Below are 16,172 nucleotides of genomic sequence, written 5' to 3'. Positions count from 1 at the left end.
TGAACCAGCACTTCATACCACCAGATTACAGAGTACGAGAATCCACGCAGGAAGAAGAGGACACCGACCTACCTGAGGAAAGTTCTCCTCAGTTACTAGAAGTAACCCCGACTGATGATTTAGCAGAGTATGAGGACGAGTTCTGCTTCCCTGACAGCGAGTTCTGAAAATTAGTCAATCATTCATTAATTGTAAATGTAGTCCTCCTTATTCACTTTTATTCCTGTGTGTCTGTCTTTCTTTAGCAAGTGCTTCATCACATTCCCAACAAAACTGTAATCAACCAATAAAACAACAAGCCCATCAACAGAACTGTCTTGATTTTGATGCCGCAGCATTCCTCAGGTTCACAACAGTTAGTTGACAAGAACTCAGTCCTGGTCGTCTATCCTGAGTCCTCCTCCTCCAGACTCACCCTATCCATTACCCATAATGCTGATGCCTGGATTCTGCACAATGAAGAAACTTACGTTGACGAGTCCCCTAACGCCTTAGGACACTGTGAATTCCAGGTGGAGCCAGCCCTCAAACACAAATTACAGGTAAGATAAGCGTTTGGATGGGAGGTAGTATAATGGAGTGTTCGGAGAGGCGAGAGAGTGACAGTGGTACTGGTAGTAAAGTCCTAGGGCTCTTGAATTAACAAACTCTGTGACAGGCATTTACTTTGGAAAACATTTGGCCTATTGCACGTGAACGTTTAGGCGTTATTATTGCTCGCTTGCCTGTCTTAGGGGTGCTGTCTGTGGGGCTTCTAGGTTTTGTGGTGTGTGAGCACCGCTGCCACATTTCTAATGTTGATTGCTTTTGTTTTGCAGAAAATCCACGCCGGGAAACTCCAGTTGTGGCCCTGCTGCAGAACGCTTTAGGACTCTGTGAATTCCAGGTGGAGCCAGCCCTCAAACACAAATTACAGGTAAGATAAGCGTTTGGATGGGAGGTAGTATAATGGAGTGTTCGGAGAGGCGAGAGAGTGACAGTGGTACTGGTAGTAAAGTCCTAGGGCTCTTGAATTAACAAACTCTGTGACAGGCATTTACTTTGGAAAACATTTGGCCTATTGCACGTGAACGTTTAGGCGTTATTATTGCTCGCTTGCCTGTCTTAGGGGTGCTGTCTGTGGGGCTTCTAGGTTTTTGTGGTGTGTGAGCACCGCTGCCACATTTCTAATGTTGATTGCTTTTGTTTTGCAGAAAATCCACGCCGGGAAACTCCAGTTGTGGCCCTGCTGCAGAACGCTTTAGGACTCTGTGAATTCCAGGTGGAGCCAGCCCTCAAACACAAATTACAGGTAAGATAAGCGTTTGGATGGGAGGTAGTATAATGGAGTGTTCGGAGAGGCGAGAGAGTGACAGTGGTACTGGTAGTAAAGTCCTAGGGCTCTTGAATTAACAAACTCTGTGACAGGCATTTACTTTGGAAAACATTTGGCCTATTGCACGTGAACCAACACGATGACAGTGTTCAGTTAAATGAACTTACTGCAAAACCACCACCCACCAAGCTCAAAAGTAGTAAAAAAACAGGTATGCTCAGATAAAATTTGAAAAAGTATATTTATATCCCTAACAAAATAATCTCCCGCAAGACCCTCCCTAACCCCAACAAATAAATAGTCCTTCAAAAGTCCCCAAAAAACCCAACTCCCAATTCCCACCCCCCAAAAGTCTCTAAAAAAGGGGCAAGGGACACTCTAGGGATGCAAGCTGTTAAGTTTGGCCTCCAGGGCATCATGCCTTAGGGCCAGGGCATCATACTTCTCCTGGAGGGTGGCGTGATCTAGGCGGAGGCCCTCCACCACATTCTGATATTCGTTCCATTTCTGGACCTCTGCCTCTAGGTCGGACACTCTGCGGAGTGCACGGCGCAAGCGAGCCTTAACAGTACTGCGAGGTGCAGCTTTTGCTGCTCGGCGGTGGCGTCTTCCAGCACGGCTCCGGTTCGCTGGAGCACTGCGCTTACCGGCAGAACGTGGGGTCACGGAGGAGGATGCAGATGTTGATGCACTGGACTGTGTGTCGTCCCCCTCCAATTCCACCAGCCGCCGATATTGGGCAACAGTTGCTTCCAGCCTCCGTTGCCGGGCCAGTACAGCCAGCATACTCCTCGTCGGTTTTGAGGTTTTAGTATTGCCAACTATATGAAGAAAGAAAGACATAATATGTAACCAATGCTCTTTAAGAATATGATTAACACAAAATAATTCAGCAGGAAGTTGTGTCACAGTACAACTAGCAACTAGCCAGCGCAGTACAAAAGTATTCAGGCCAGTATCATGGGCGTCCGCAGGGAGGAGCAAGGGGGGCGCTTGAATCACCATTTCCCTTCCCACAACTCACTTGTATCCTTGGTTTGATGCTCTTTCATATGAAAGAGATCTGGCAGAAGCCCAGGCGATATGTCTGTTTCCCTCTCTCTCTCTCTCTCTCTCTGTCTCCCTCTTTATGTCTCCCTGTGTCTCCCTCTACCTTGCTGTCTCTCTCTCTCTGTCTCCCTCCCTCACCCTCCCTCTGGCTCCCTCCCTCTCTCTCTCTCCTTCTGTCTTCCTCTCTCTCTGTCTCGGCCTCTATCTGTCTGTTGGTCCCAGCCTGCTGTAATTACCATATTGTAATTTGTCACTGGGCCACCACTGGATACACATCATATCCTATCTAAGAGTCAGATAGTACCATGATCCAGCTTACCTGTACTCGCCACCGCCACTGTCTCCTTCCTCACAGTCTGTACTTCTTGGTCCGACTCCTCTAGCGCCGCCTCCTCCCCAGATTGATCCTCGGACTCCGAGTCAAGGATCACCACCACATCCGAGCTGGCCCCGCCACCAGATGTTCCACCTACAAAGTTGATTTAAGAATGTTAGATTACACCACTCCACTAGTATTTGTCTATGAATGAAAAAATGTGAAAACAACAGAAAAATTAATTGACTGTCTACTCTAGTCTAAAGTAAAAATGTCCCTCCTTCCAGGGAAAGCTGTTGTCTTGCTTCATTTTTTTGTCACAATTGTTGAATGCTTGCTTAATTTTAACACACTCCATTTTTCTCTGAACAGACAGAAACTGGACTTCTAAGGACAAGAGCAACATCAACTTCAAACCAGGTGAAAGCTCGGCTCGACCACAAGAAATGTTTTCCATTACTCATCAACTCAGCACCAAGCACTTTTCCATTTCCAACTAACTTTATTTTAATATATGTGTTTACTTAAACTTTTAATAAAGCTTTTAAACTTGAATAGACTCTGTGGTTTTTAGTCCTCCAGACTAGAGTGACTGAGCGAAAAGTTTTGCAATTTTTGCAAGGAGGAGTCCGTGCCGCTGACACTACTAGGTTTATTTATACAGTGTGCCAAACACGCCACTCTGAAATATTATTACTCTGGTGTCCATAGTTCGGTTTGTGGAGAATTGTCCCTGCAACAGTAGGATTATTGATTTTGCTCCTATCTAAACACTATTTCGAAACAATTAAATTAGGAACGCTTGGACAACAATAGGTCTTCTATATTTAAATGAAAACTTACTGGGGCCAGCAAAGGAGCACTCGCCGCCCTGGCCTGCATCGTCCTCCTTTGGAGCCACTGCATCCGATTTTTCCATCCGCTTGCCCCTGGGCGGACATGACGTACAACATGAAAGAAAGAACAGAAAACATTGATGATTGCTGCTTGTCGATGTCCTTGTCAACCAAATCAAACATTTAGAAAGAACAAGAACCAACTATTTCAGTCAAAAAGAGGGCTACAAAGGAAGGACTGCACCTGAGCCTCTACTCTAGGGGCAGATTTACAAGCCCCTTGCAGCTCTTTTGATCCGTTCTTGCGTCACTTTTGTGACGCAGCGCCACAACAAGAGAGGCGCCATGGTGTGGCGTATATTAACAACGTGACGCATATGGGAGATGCATCCCATTCTAAAGCCCTGCGCCATTAGGGAGCGTTCCAGCGCAAGGGAGGGCGTTCCTGCGCAGGAACGCATGCTAAAAGTGGCTATGGGGAATAGATAAAATTTCAATCAGTCATTTAGGACAATGATGCGTCACTGAAACCCTGCGCCTGCATGAAGCAGACTTACGGCTTGACGCAGCATTGCTGGAGCTGCGCCATCGTTGCAACGCAACTCCATCAATGAGCCGCCTTTACGGCACCGATGCGTAACGCTTCGGTGACGTTTTGGGACCATGGTGTGCAGCATTGTAAATACGGCGCACCATGGGTGGTGCTGGCGTGCCGCACACTTTGCAGGGATGCACAGGTAATTGCTAATCTGACACTTAGGGGCATACTTACAAGTTCTGAGCTGGACACCTCCAGATGTGCACCAGAACAAATGCGTAACGCAAAACTAACCTTGCGTCACGGCAGATGCGCCGCTATTACAATGCGGCAAACCCTGGCGCAAGGGTAGGCAGATGCGTGACGCATCCCGTGACGAAAGAGGGGCGCATCTCTAGAGTCGCGTCGCGGGCGCGATGCAACTATAGCAATGCTCAGGGCTGCCCAATACTCAACCTACCGCATCAGTCCTTACGCCTGCTTCAAGCAAGCAGGCATAAAGAATTGACATAGCAGCGTCGCGGAAGTGCCTGCGTTAAATCTTGTAGATTTCACGCAGGCACTTTTGCGAGGCGCACAGCTGCCTGACCGCCACCCCCCCCCCTTGCGTGGGAACGCACCCATTGTGGCGCAGGCCCAGGCCTTCACGTGGCGCATCTCCTTAGATGGATCACGTTGTACATGACTCGCAGGGATGCGCCACGTTTACGTCGCTGTGCGTCAGGTAAGGCAGCGTAAACGTGGAACAAGGGCCTTGTAAATCTGCCCCTTTGTGTCTAGCATTACGCAGTTCTGTAAAATACACTCATACATTACTCAGCCCAATTAAATGAACACAAAATAGAAAACAAATAAGCAGTGGCACCGCCACAGAGAAGGAGAACAGTGCACCTGAAATGCACAGAAGATTTTGAAATATTAATTTACCTCTCTTATCAATGTAATCAGCAGCATTATTGCTCTTTGTAAAAAAATTAAAGCAAACATTTGCAATATAACACAGTCACACAGAGCAGGAGAAAAAACAGAGTAGTGAGTGATGAAAAAAATGCTACTACTACTCACCAAGCCCGGGGACCTCCACTCCCAGCACGTCTAGCAGGTCACGCTCTCGGTCCAGGATATCGGTCCAGCGGTGGGTGACTTGATTGTAGGTGCGCTGGACCCCCGTGATCTTAAAAAGGGCCCGGCACACCTGCCCCCACCGCTTCCGTCGCTCCTGGCTGTTGGTGTAACCAGCAGCGATCCTGCCGCCTGCCGCGATGGTCCTGAGGAGACGGCGCTGCACATAAAAAACAAGTGCGCCCACCTCCTCAGGGCTGAAGATCTCCCGGGGCACCACCATTTCCGCCCTCAAGCGGCCACACGGGAGCCGGGCACGGGCTGCGGCGGCCGTCTTGGGCAGCTTGACTGCTGTCTTCACCATGTTCTGGGCAGGTAAGGAGATAAAATGAAAAAGAATAAGAGTAGAAAAGAAGGAAATAAAAGTTTAAAAAAGTAGTTGAAAAGTAAACAAAAGTAGACTAAAACACAAAAATATAGACCTAGAAAACAAGAGGGATAGAAAAAAAGTTTAATAGATCAAAAAAAAAATAAAACAAGCAAAGGATGAGGATAGAAACACCATGCCCAGACACATAGGAATGAATGAAAAACAAGATGGCCGCCCGAACACGTGCGTGTAAGTAAGTTCGCACGCGATTTCTCTCGCGAACTCGTGCGAACTTGTATACGCAAGGCGCTCATCGCGCGAGATTACACATAGCGGGCGGAAACGGAAATACGTCACGCAAACAAAATGGCGGCGCCCATACTCAACCTTGGGGTAACTCGCACGAGTTTGCGGCTTCCACGGTCGATTTCGCACGACGCCGCGCCTCGCGAATAGGGCGAAATTACCGAAAAACGAGTTTTGCAAAAGCAAAACCAACGAGCAGGTGCAAAAGTTCGAGCTCATCATTTGTAACCATTTCCCTGTAGTGCTTCCTGAAGGGGCCCTCCAGAATGCGGTTGCCTACTTGCAACTATTGTGTGACCCTGCTCTGACAGTCACAGAATAGTTACAAGTATGCCATTGCATCCTGTTAAAATTTTTTTACATTGCAACAAAAAGGAAAGGGAGCAGACAAGCAGGTGCCAGCCTTCATTAATGTCAGTTGGGGCAGGGCAGGTGTTGTTGTTTGCAAAACTTAAAGCACTTAGCAGGTGTGCTTTGCTTTGCCTCAATAATGTACACTCACTGGTCAATCAGAGGGTGCTGTGATGACACCGAGGGTGGCATGGGTGTGCCAGCCAGAGGGTGGCATGGGTGAACCAGAGTGCCAGTGTTGACAGGATGGCAGTGCTTTGCTTTGCCCCAATAATGTACACTGGTGAACCAGAGGGTGCTGTGATGACACAGAGGGTAACATGGGTGAGCCAGAGGGTGGCATGGGTGACCAAAGAGAGTGCCAGTGGTAACAAAGGGTGGCAGTGATGAAGAAAGCCTTGCAAACAGGCTGGGCACGTAGAAACAACAAGTTCGCAAAACTGGCGACCCGACAAGTAAGTTTGCAATTTGCGAAATTGTACAAAACCCTTGCGAACTTGCAGAAACCCGTGCGAACACACCCCCCCCCCCCAAAAATACGCAAATCCGCGAGAATTTGCGGAATTTGCGGATTTTCGCAATCCGCAAATACGCAAATCCGCAAATTCGCGGATTGAGAATCCGCAAAATACGCCCATGCTTAGGTAATATACATATATAAACATATATAATCTGCATATCTATATAAATATAAATGCATGCATACATATACATATATGCATACATATGCATGTTATTTACATGAAAGTTTTAAAAACACTAATAAAAGCAAAGCTAAAAAGCCACCTCATTACAAACAAAATGGCTTTAACTTAAACGAGGGCGAGATCTATTGCATTTTCAATGCTTGTTTACTTTGGTTCTATCAAGAAGGCATTCAGATGTGTCACACATTTGCCATAAATTCTGAATGTTAGCACTCTAGTTGCTCATTAGATCACTGTAGTAAAGCTAGTGCTCACCAGGGAAGTCTGCTGCTAATCATGGTTTGCAGCCATTTTCCCGCTTTTTTTATCCCGCAGACTTTCAGTCCGCATACCATTATCCCGCAAGGTCATTGACCTCGCATACCATTATCCCGCATTTTTTCAAAACGCATGTGCATTTATCGCGCATGCCTTTACAAAGAATTACGTTTTAAAGGCATGTATGGTAAATGCATTTGCGTTGTGAAAACCACGATGACGAGAGAGGTAAGTGGGTTTGTGTTAAATTTTTCGTGGGTTAGTGATTGTGTAGTGTAGTGTAGTGTTGTGTAGTGTAGTGTTGTGTTAGTGTAGTGTCATGCTGGGGCTAGTGTTTTAGGGTTTAGGGTAGTGTTGTAGTGTTTGCGTAGTGTAGGGTCATGCTGGGCGTAGTGTTTTAGGGTTTAGGATAGTGTTGTAGTGTTTGCGTAGTGTAGGGTCATGCTGGGGGTAGTGTTTTAGGGTTTTGGGTAGTGTTGTAGTGTTTGCGTAGTGTAGGGTCATGCTGGGGTGTAGTATTTTAGGGTTTAGGGTAGTGTTGTAGTGTTTGCGTAGTGTAGGGTCATGCTGGGGGTAGTGTTTTAGGGTATTGGGTAGTGTTGTAGTGTTTGCGTAGTGTAGGGTCATGCTGGGGTGTAGTGTTTTAGGGTTTTGGGTAGTGTTGTAGTGTTTGCGTAGTGTAGGGTCATGCTGGGGTGTAGTGTTTTAGGGTTTTGGGTAGTGTTGTAGTGTTTGCGTAGTGTAGGGTCATGCTGGGGGTAGTGTTTTAGGGTTTTGGGTAGTGTTGTAGTGTTTGCGTAGTGTAGGGTCATGCTGGGGGTAGTGTTTTAGGGTTTTGGGTAGTGTTGTAGTGTTTGCGTAGTGTAGGGTCATGCTGGGGGGTAGTGTTTTAGGGTTTTGGGTAGTGTTGTAGTGTTTGCGTAGTGTAGGGTCATGCTGGGGGTTGTGTTTTAGGGTTTTGGGTAGTGTTGTAGTGTTTGCGTAGTGTAGGGTCATGCTGGGGGTAGTGTTTTAGGGTTTAGGGTAGTGTTGTAGTGTTTGCGTAGTGTAGGGTCATCCTGGGGGTAGTGTTTTAGGGTTTAGGGTAGTGTTGTAGTGTTTGCGTAGTGTAGGGTCATGCTGGGGGTAGTGTTTTAGGGTTTAGGGTAGTGTTGTAGTGTTTGCGTAGTGTAGGGTCATGCTGGGGGTAGTGTTTTAGGGTTTAGGGTAGTGTTGTAGTGTTTGCATAGTGTAGGGTCATGCTGGGGGTAGTGTTTTAGGGTTTAGGGTAGTGTTGTAGTGTTTGCGTAGTGTAGGGTCATGCTGGGGTGTAGTGTTTTAGGGTTTTGGGTAGTGTTGTAGTGTTTGCGTAGTGTAGGGTCATGCTGGGGGTAGTGTTTTAGGGTTTAGGGTAGTGTTGTAGTGTTTGCGTAGTGTAGGGTCATGCTGGGGTGTAGTGTTTTAGGGTTTTGGGTAGTGTTGTAGTGTTTGCGTAGTGTAGGGTCATGCTGGGGGTAGTGTTTTAGGGTTTAGGGTAGTGTTGTAGTGTTTGCGTAGTGTAGGGTCATGCTGGGGGTAGTGTTTTAGGGTTTAGGGTTGTGTTGTAGTGTTTGCGTAGTGTAGGGTCATGCTGGGGGTAGTGTTTTAGGGTTTAGGGTTGTGTTGTAGTGTTTGCGTAGTGTAGGGTCATGCTGGGGGTAGTGTTTTAGGGTTTAGGGTAGTGTTGTAGTGTTTGCGTAGTGTAGGGTCATGCTGGGGTGTAGAGTTTTAGGGTTTTGGGTAGTGTTGTAGTGTTTGCGTAGTGTAGGGTCATGCTGGGGTAGTGTTTTAGGGTTTAGGGTAGTGTTGTAGTGTTTGTGTAGTGTAGGGTCATGCTGGGGGTAGTGTTTTAGGGTTTAGGGTAGTGTTGTACTGTTTGTGTAGTGTAGGGTCATGCTGCGGGTAGTGTTTTAGGGTTTAGGGTAGTTTAGTTGTTTAGTGTATGCTAAAGGCATATTCGTTCTAAAAGTTTTCGTTATTTTAATTTGCGGCCTAATAGTACATGCGGGATTTTTTTTGCGGACTGATGGTATGCGGGATTTCGTCATATATTCGCTAATCATACTTTCTATGGCAAAATGAACCCCCTCATTTTGTTGCTTTTTAAATTAAATGTTTTAAGAGTTACCACTTTATTCCAATCAAGATGGCTTCAGGTGTGCCATACCTTTGTAATAAGTAGGACTGTTAGCACTCTAGTTGTTCTTTAGAACACTCTGGGACATTCTGTCATTGGGCTATAGTTGGGCTACATCTGGCTGATATTTGGGCTACATTTGTTTTCTTTTGTCTCTGGTGGCCATCTTTGGGCTACATTGGGCTACATTGGGCTACATTGGGCTACATTCGGCTACATTTGGGCTCCAACATATATATAGCCCAATGTAGCCCAATATATATTTTTCAAAGTTAATTTTCGTAAAAACCACTGGAGCCTATATCTTGAGACATAGCAAAGGCACATCGGGCTACCAGTCCCTACAATTTTGCCAGGTTTGGTGTAAATCCATTCAGCCGTTCAGGCTAAAAGTGAGGCCAACCGCCCTATGGAAAATTGCATGGGAAAAACACGTTTTGGGACCCCCCTTTTTTCTCGGCCCCCCCTTGACGAAACCCCCCCAAATTTTTAGGGGCTGCTCAGAAACAAAATGTTCCATTTCCCTGAAAATTTCAGCCAATTCTGTCCTCAAACGCCAAAGTTATTCGACATAGAATTTTCAGAAATCCCATAGGAAAAAAATCCTAACTATATATACCTACTGGCTATCGCCAGTAGGTAATATATATATATATATACATATATATATATGCCAGATGCCCAGAAGAAATTGACTCGCACTCGCGGGGGGTTCAAATCCAAGTCGGATTTATTGCACAAGAAATCAAATGGTAAGACGCGTTTTGGCGGTATGCCTCCGTCAGTATATATATATATATCCAAACAAAGGTTAGCCCCAAAGAAGAGAGACACCACTGTTGCGTATGATTCTTCGATTCTTTAATGATGAAAGCAACATTCAGGCAAAGACAAACCACAATTTCATTAGGCGATGTAGCTTTGCCAGGCGCGTTTCGGCAACCGCATTCCCTTCTTCAATGGCATCAGTCTTTAACACCGACACGAACTTCTTGCACACATTTATTCACCGAAACCTGCCCCAGTGGGCAGGGCCAATCGCATGGCCTTCTGGTCCAGGTAGTGCTGGTCAAACTTTGATAAACCTACTGTGAGGGCGTTTGATGTAAAAATCATTAAAAGGTTTGTTACCCTAGTGGGAAGATGAATATCTCATTGCTTTGTCTGCCGTACATAACAGCTGGCACGTCGAACGCAGACTCCAGTTGTGCTGCTAAAACCACTCTAGCTCCAGCACAGGCCTGCTTCCTCGTGGTAGGTGTCTCTCAAGGCTGGGCTCAGCCTCTTAATATCCAATCAAAGGTTAGTACCCAAAGAAGAGAGACACCACTGTTGAGTATGATTCTTTAATGATGGCAGCAACATTCAGGCAAAGACAACCACAATTTCATCAGGCGATGTAGCCACGCCAGACACGTTTTCTACATCATGTCATACATTCACCCCAGTACAGAGATCTGGGCCTCAATCCATTGTTTTTTAACTCAGCCATATGCAAATCAATGTTTGGTATCTTGGCCAGTATGCAGGCGCGTTTGCCTCACTTCTCTTCAAAGCGGTTGCCGAGGCCCTGTGAACGAGCCCCTGTATAACCAGCCATTCTTTGACACCAGACACTCGACCCGACTGTGCAAATAGAGGTTTAATGGTGTCAGATAAGAGATCTGAAAAGGTGGCTGGAGGGGTTAGTTTGGTGACAGCGGGGCCCGGCTCTTCTCATAAGAGAGTTAAATAGGTCCAGTGAAAGGAGTAGCCTCTTCAAACAAGTGTTAGCTGCCATCTTTTATTGGGTCTTCAGTTAAAGGACAGAACCCACCTCTGAACAGAATAACTAACTCAACAGCCCCCTCATATTTATTTATGTAATATCTTATGTAGCATCGACTCCACCAAGCGGGGCTTCATAGCACAGTACGACGCACTCTTTAACTCGGCCGGTCAACCATTTTTGATTGCTGTAAACACGCTCCTAATGCAGTTGAAATCAGTTCTGCCTTTCTTTTAAGAAATTTTTTCCTAAATGCTGACAGTGTGCTACTTTCTTCATGTCTCAAAACTATATCTAAATAACTTTAAAGTGTATATTAGAGCAAACGATAATTTAAAATATTGTAAACATTTATATATTTCTAACTGTAATAAACGTATATTAAGGTAAATTCATTTTCTCAAAATCATGTCGGTGCTGTCTCCTTGCTCTCTGGGTGCCCGATTGCCATGAGACCTTAAAAAAAGCATTTGATTAGTTCGTAACATTTGCCATTGCAGCAGTTGGAGAACGACACCCATTTTAGTCATTCTCTCTAGAGCATTTGATAAGACACACCTCTTCTGCTTAGAGAGTTCTTTTGAAAACTTTTTGCTATGTACACACAACATGCAACAATCATCTTCATCAATATTCATGATCTGTAAAGTAGCCTTTCACCTGTGATAGCCATGCACCTAAATGTTACATAACCAAAGTTTTCCCCACTGTCAGAGGTAACATGGTTGCATACGCTGTCCACAGCACAATGTAATGTGGTACGGCCCAGGGGCAGTATCATGCATAGATAATGAACACACAAACACAGATAGATAGTGGAAGTGGGTACGGGCATGTGCGCTTGACTCCTTTTTATTACCAGGGTCACATATCCCATGACGTCTGTGCTGCATGCGTGTGGGGTTAGTGTAAACCAGCCCTCAGGGAATGGTTACTGCTAGCATCAACAACAACAACAATCATTGGATCAAACACAGATATTAAATAATAAAAGGGTCAATAGTTAGTGCTGCAGTAGGGTACGGACAGGATATGGGAAATAATACACAAAAAATTGTATTGTAAAAGAACCATAACCTGTGGTATACTGGGATACAGGCAGTAGATCTGAAATAATACACCAAAAAATGGTATCATAAATGGTCCATCAGTTCTAGTGCACTCAGACAGCCACATCAAAAGCATTCAGCATGTACACAGCCATCAATAATGCGTGCTGTAGGTGGGACATACTAGGAGCAATGGCTGTTGCATACAGGGCTGCATCATCTGCAATAGCGACTCAATCTGAATTGTGAACAAAGCTGACTGTAGTGTAGGCCAGAGAGAGCGGTCAGCAAGGGCCCACAGCCACGTGGTGTTAACTTGAGCTGCCCAGTTTGTAATACACGAAGCAACAAAAAGCGTGTGCGGAGCATGCAATGATGCTTATGCATGGTGCGGACAGAGAGCACTGGAGCAATGTCTTTTCCTACAGGACTGCGTCATCTACAATAGTGACTCAATCTGAATTGTAAACACTACTGTCTGCAGTGTAAATTTAAGGTAGTAGTCAGCTCAGACTTCCATGAATACTTTTTCTCACTTACTCTTCACAAAATACAACAGAACTTACAAAAAACTCTGCAATAAATAAATAAAAACAATTCAAATTGGGAACTCTGCTGTCCACAGTTTAGACTGCTATTCAGTGTTCTTTTCCACTACCAAGAAGATTTTGGTCATTGTAGTGAACCGATAACTTATGTAAAAAAAGTTCTTCAATCAAGTATACTAAAAGGATATTGTGTATATTTCAATAGACGTTGTAGTTTGTTGCCCGCTGGATTCTGTAATTAAAAAATCACCACTCAATCTTAATTGTGAGCCCTGCTGAGCGCAGTGTAGGCCAGAGGCAGTGGTCATTCATGCCTCACAACCACGTGTCGTTGGATTCGGAAGCACTGAGTTGGTTGCACGGAGGGGGTACACAGAAATCATCAGACTTTAACTTCTGACATCATCAATCATAGAATCAAGACCCTGTTTAACGGTTTGGACCTGCTGTATCATGGTGTAGTCTAACGACTACAGTCAGTCAAGCCCAATAATAATGTGTAGGAGTTATCTACTGAAGCACAGAATGTGATGCACCTCAACAGAGGGAGTTGTGTGAAAACAAAGCAGCAGGTAATATGGGACATCATCCATTGTGGGATCAAGACACAGTTCCACTGTTGGGACCTAGCGTTGGTTGAACCAGATCGAAGGGAGTACCTTCATCTCCACTCTCAGATGCAGTTCTAACATCGTCCATTGTGGGATCAAGACACTGTTCCACTGTTGGGACCTACAGTTGGTTGCACCTGGTCGAAGGGAGTACCTTCATCTCCACTCTCAGATGCAGTTCTAACATCGTCCATTGTGGGATCAAGACACTGTTCCACTGTTGGGACCTAGAGTTGGTTGAACCAGATTGAAGGGAGTACCTTCATCTCCACTCTCAGATGCAATTCTAACATTGTCCATTGTGGGATCAAGACACCGTTCTACTGTTGGGACCTACAGTTGGTTGCACCTGGTCCAGGAGCTTCCAATCAATCAATCAATCAATCAATCACTGCATTTCTAAAGCTCGCTACATACCCATGGCGCTGGGGGGGGGTGCTACTGATCGAAGAGCCAGGTCTTGAGAAGTCTTCTGAAGGCCAGCAGGTCCTGAGGCTGGTAGGGAGAGCGTTCCAGGTCTTGGCGGCGAGGTAGGAGAAGGATCTACCGCCGGCACTGGTTTTTTGGATACGAGGGACTGTGGAGAGGGCGAGGTTGGCTGAGCGGAGGCTTCGGGTGGGGATGTGGAAGCTGAGTCAGTTTTTGAGTTATGTAGGTCCGGTGTTGTGTAGTGCTTTGTGTGCGTGGATGAGGAGTTTGAAGGTTATCCTCTTGTTGACGGGGAGCCAGTGCAGGCCTCTCAGGTGGGGTGTGATGTGATGTGGCTGCGTTGGGGGACGTCGAGGATCAGACGTGCTGAGGTGTTCTTGATTCGATGTAGTCGTCTCAGGAGCTTGGTTGTTGTTCCTGAGTAGAGGGTGTTCCCATAGTCTAGTCTGCTGGTGATGAGGGCCTGGGTGACGGATTTTCTCGTGTCGGGAGGGATCCACTTTAAGATCCTGCTGAGGATTCAGAGGGTGTTGAAGCAAAATGCGGAGACGGCGTTGACTTGCCTGGTCATCGAGAGGGTGGAGTCGAGGATGACCCCCAGGTTGCGTGCGTGGTCTGTGGGTTCCGGGGCTGTGCCTAGCGAGGGGCCACCAAGAGTCATCCCAGGCTGATAGGTTGGTTCGAGAATGAGGACCTCCATCTTGTCTGAATTCAGCTTTAGTCTGCTGTCCTTCATCCAGTCGGCTACGACCTTCATTCCTCTGTGGAGGTTGGCTTTGGCGGTGTGGGGGTCTTCGGTGAGGGATATGATCAGCTGGGTGTCGTCGGCTTAGGAGATGATGTTTAGGTTATGTTGTTGTGCGACGTCGGCGAGCGGTGCCATGTATATATTGAACAGCGTCGGGCTGAGGGAGGAGCCCTGTAGGACACCGCAGATGATCTTGGTGGTTTCGGGCAAAAGGGTGGGAGGCATGCTGATAGGGTGCGGTGGAAGACTGTGTCAAAGGCAGCTGATAGGTCCAGGAGGATGAGGGGGGCTGTTTCTCCTTTATCCATAGAGATCCTGATGTCATCAGTGGCGGCGATGAGGGCGGTCTCGGTGCTGTGGTTGCTACGGAAAACGGATTGGGAAGGGTCCAGGATGTTGTTGTCTTCGAGGTAGCGAGTTAGCTGTTTGTTGACAATCTTCTCTGTCACTTTTACCGGGAAAGGGAAGAAGTGAGATGGGACGGAAGTTCTTGATGTCCTTGGGGTCCGCCTTGGGTTTCTTCAGAAGGGCGTTGATCGCGGCGTGCTTCCAGCTTTCCGGGAAGGTTGGGTTGCTGTTGATTGTTTTCCGGAGGTGGGGCGCGATGGTTGTGCTGGCTTTGTTGAAGACATGGTGAGGGCAGGGGTCAGTCGGGATCCGGAGTCGATTTAGTTCATGGTTTTGCGGATGTTTTCGTCACTGACGTTGGTCCAGGCGGTCAGGCGGCTGGTGCGGGTAGTGGTCGCGGGGGTGGTGGACTCGGTGGTGGGTGCGGGGGTCTCGGAGTTGAAGCTGTCGTGGATGTCGGTGATCTTGTGGTGAAAGAAGGTGGCCAGGGAGTCGCAAAGGTCTTGTGAAGGTGGGATGTCGTTGGTGTTGGAACTGGGGTTGGAGAGTTCTTTCACAATGCTGAAGAGCTCTTTGGTGTTTTGTGCGTTGTTGTCTAGGCGGTCCTTAAAGGTGGTCCTCTTGGCGGTCCTGATGAGTTGGTGGTGTCTGCGGGTGGAGCTGTTGTGGGCTGTGTGGCTGTCTGGTGTTCGGTCGTGGAGCCATTTCTTCTCCAGCTTCCGACAAGTGCGCTTGGAGATCCGGAGGTCTTCGGTGAACCAGGTGGCTTTTTTGTTGGTGTGGTTGGTTGTGAAGGTCTTGAGAGGGGCAAGGGTGTTGGCACAGTCATTGATCTACTGTTTGAGGTTGGTAACGGCGGTGTTGAGGTCGGTGGGGCCGGCGGCTGGTCTCATGGTGAGGGTGGTGGTCAGTTGATCCTTGGTAACCTTGCCCCAGCAGCGGCGTGGCAGCTGTTGGGTGCGGTGGTGTGTGGTGGACGCATCTGTGGTCGGTCCAGTGGGGTTCGGTGGTATAGTTGAAGGAGACGTGGGGGCTTGTGGAGAAGATGGGCTCCAGCGTGTGTCCGGCGGCATGGGTGGGTGCTGTTTGAGTCTGAGGTTGGCAAGGTTGTCGATCAGGGCGATGGAGTTGGCGTCGTTGTTGTTCTCGAGGTGGAAGTTCAGGTTCCCGAGGAGGATGTAATCCGTGGAAGCGAGGGCGTGGGTGCTGACGAGGTCGGCGATGGTGTCGCTGAACTGTGGTCTTGGTCTGGGTTGTCTGGAGACGAGTGTTCCTCGGAGGGTCGAGTTGGGGTCGGTGTGGATCTGGAAGTGCATGTGCTCGGCAGCGGTGAGGGTGTTGTCGGTGTTGGTCGAGACTCTGAGGGTGTCCTTGTGGATGATGCTGATTCCCCCTCCAACACCATTG

At 47.2% G+C, this 16,172-nt stretch overlaps 1 long non-coding RNA gene and 1 pseudogene across 1 annotated transcript; one reads left to right on the top strand and one right to left on the bottom strand.

Annotated features, from left to right (window-relative positions):
* The window catches only part of LOC144752098 (nicotinamide N-methyltransferase-like), a 72,436-nt pseudogene that overhangs the window by 21,314 nt on the left and 34,950 nt on the right, over positions 1-16,172 (bottom strand).
* On the top strand, positions 818-3,230 carry LOC144752097 (uncharacterized). The gene is made up of 3 exons (XR_013594027.1): positions 818-916; positions 1,194-1,291; positions 3,054-3,230. It is a non-coding gene; the product is annotated as an uncharacterized LOC144752097 (long non-coding RNA).

Source organism: Lissotriton helveticus, chromosome 4_2 (assembly GCF_964261635.1).
Source record: "Lissotriton helveticus chromosome 4_2, aLisHel1.1, whole genome shotgun sequence".
Lineage (NCBI taxonomy): Eukaryota > Metazoa > Chordata > Amphibia > Caudata > Salamandridae > Lissotriton > Lissotriton helveticus.
The sequence above is the reverse complement of the archived record's forward strand: the minus strand, read 5'-3'. Positions and strand labels throughout refer to the sequence as shown.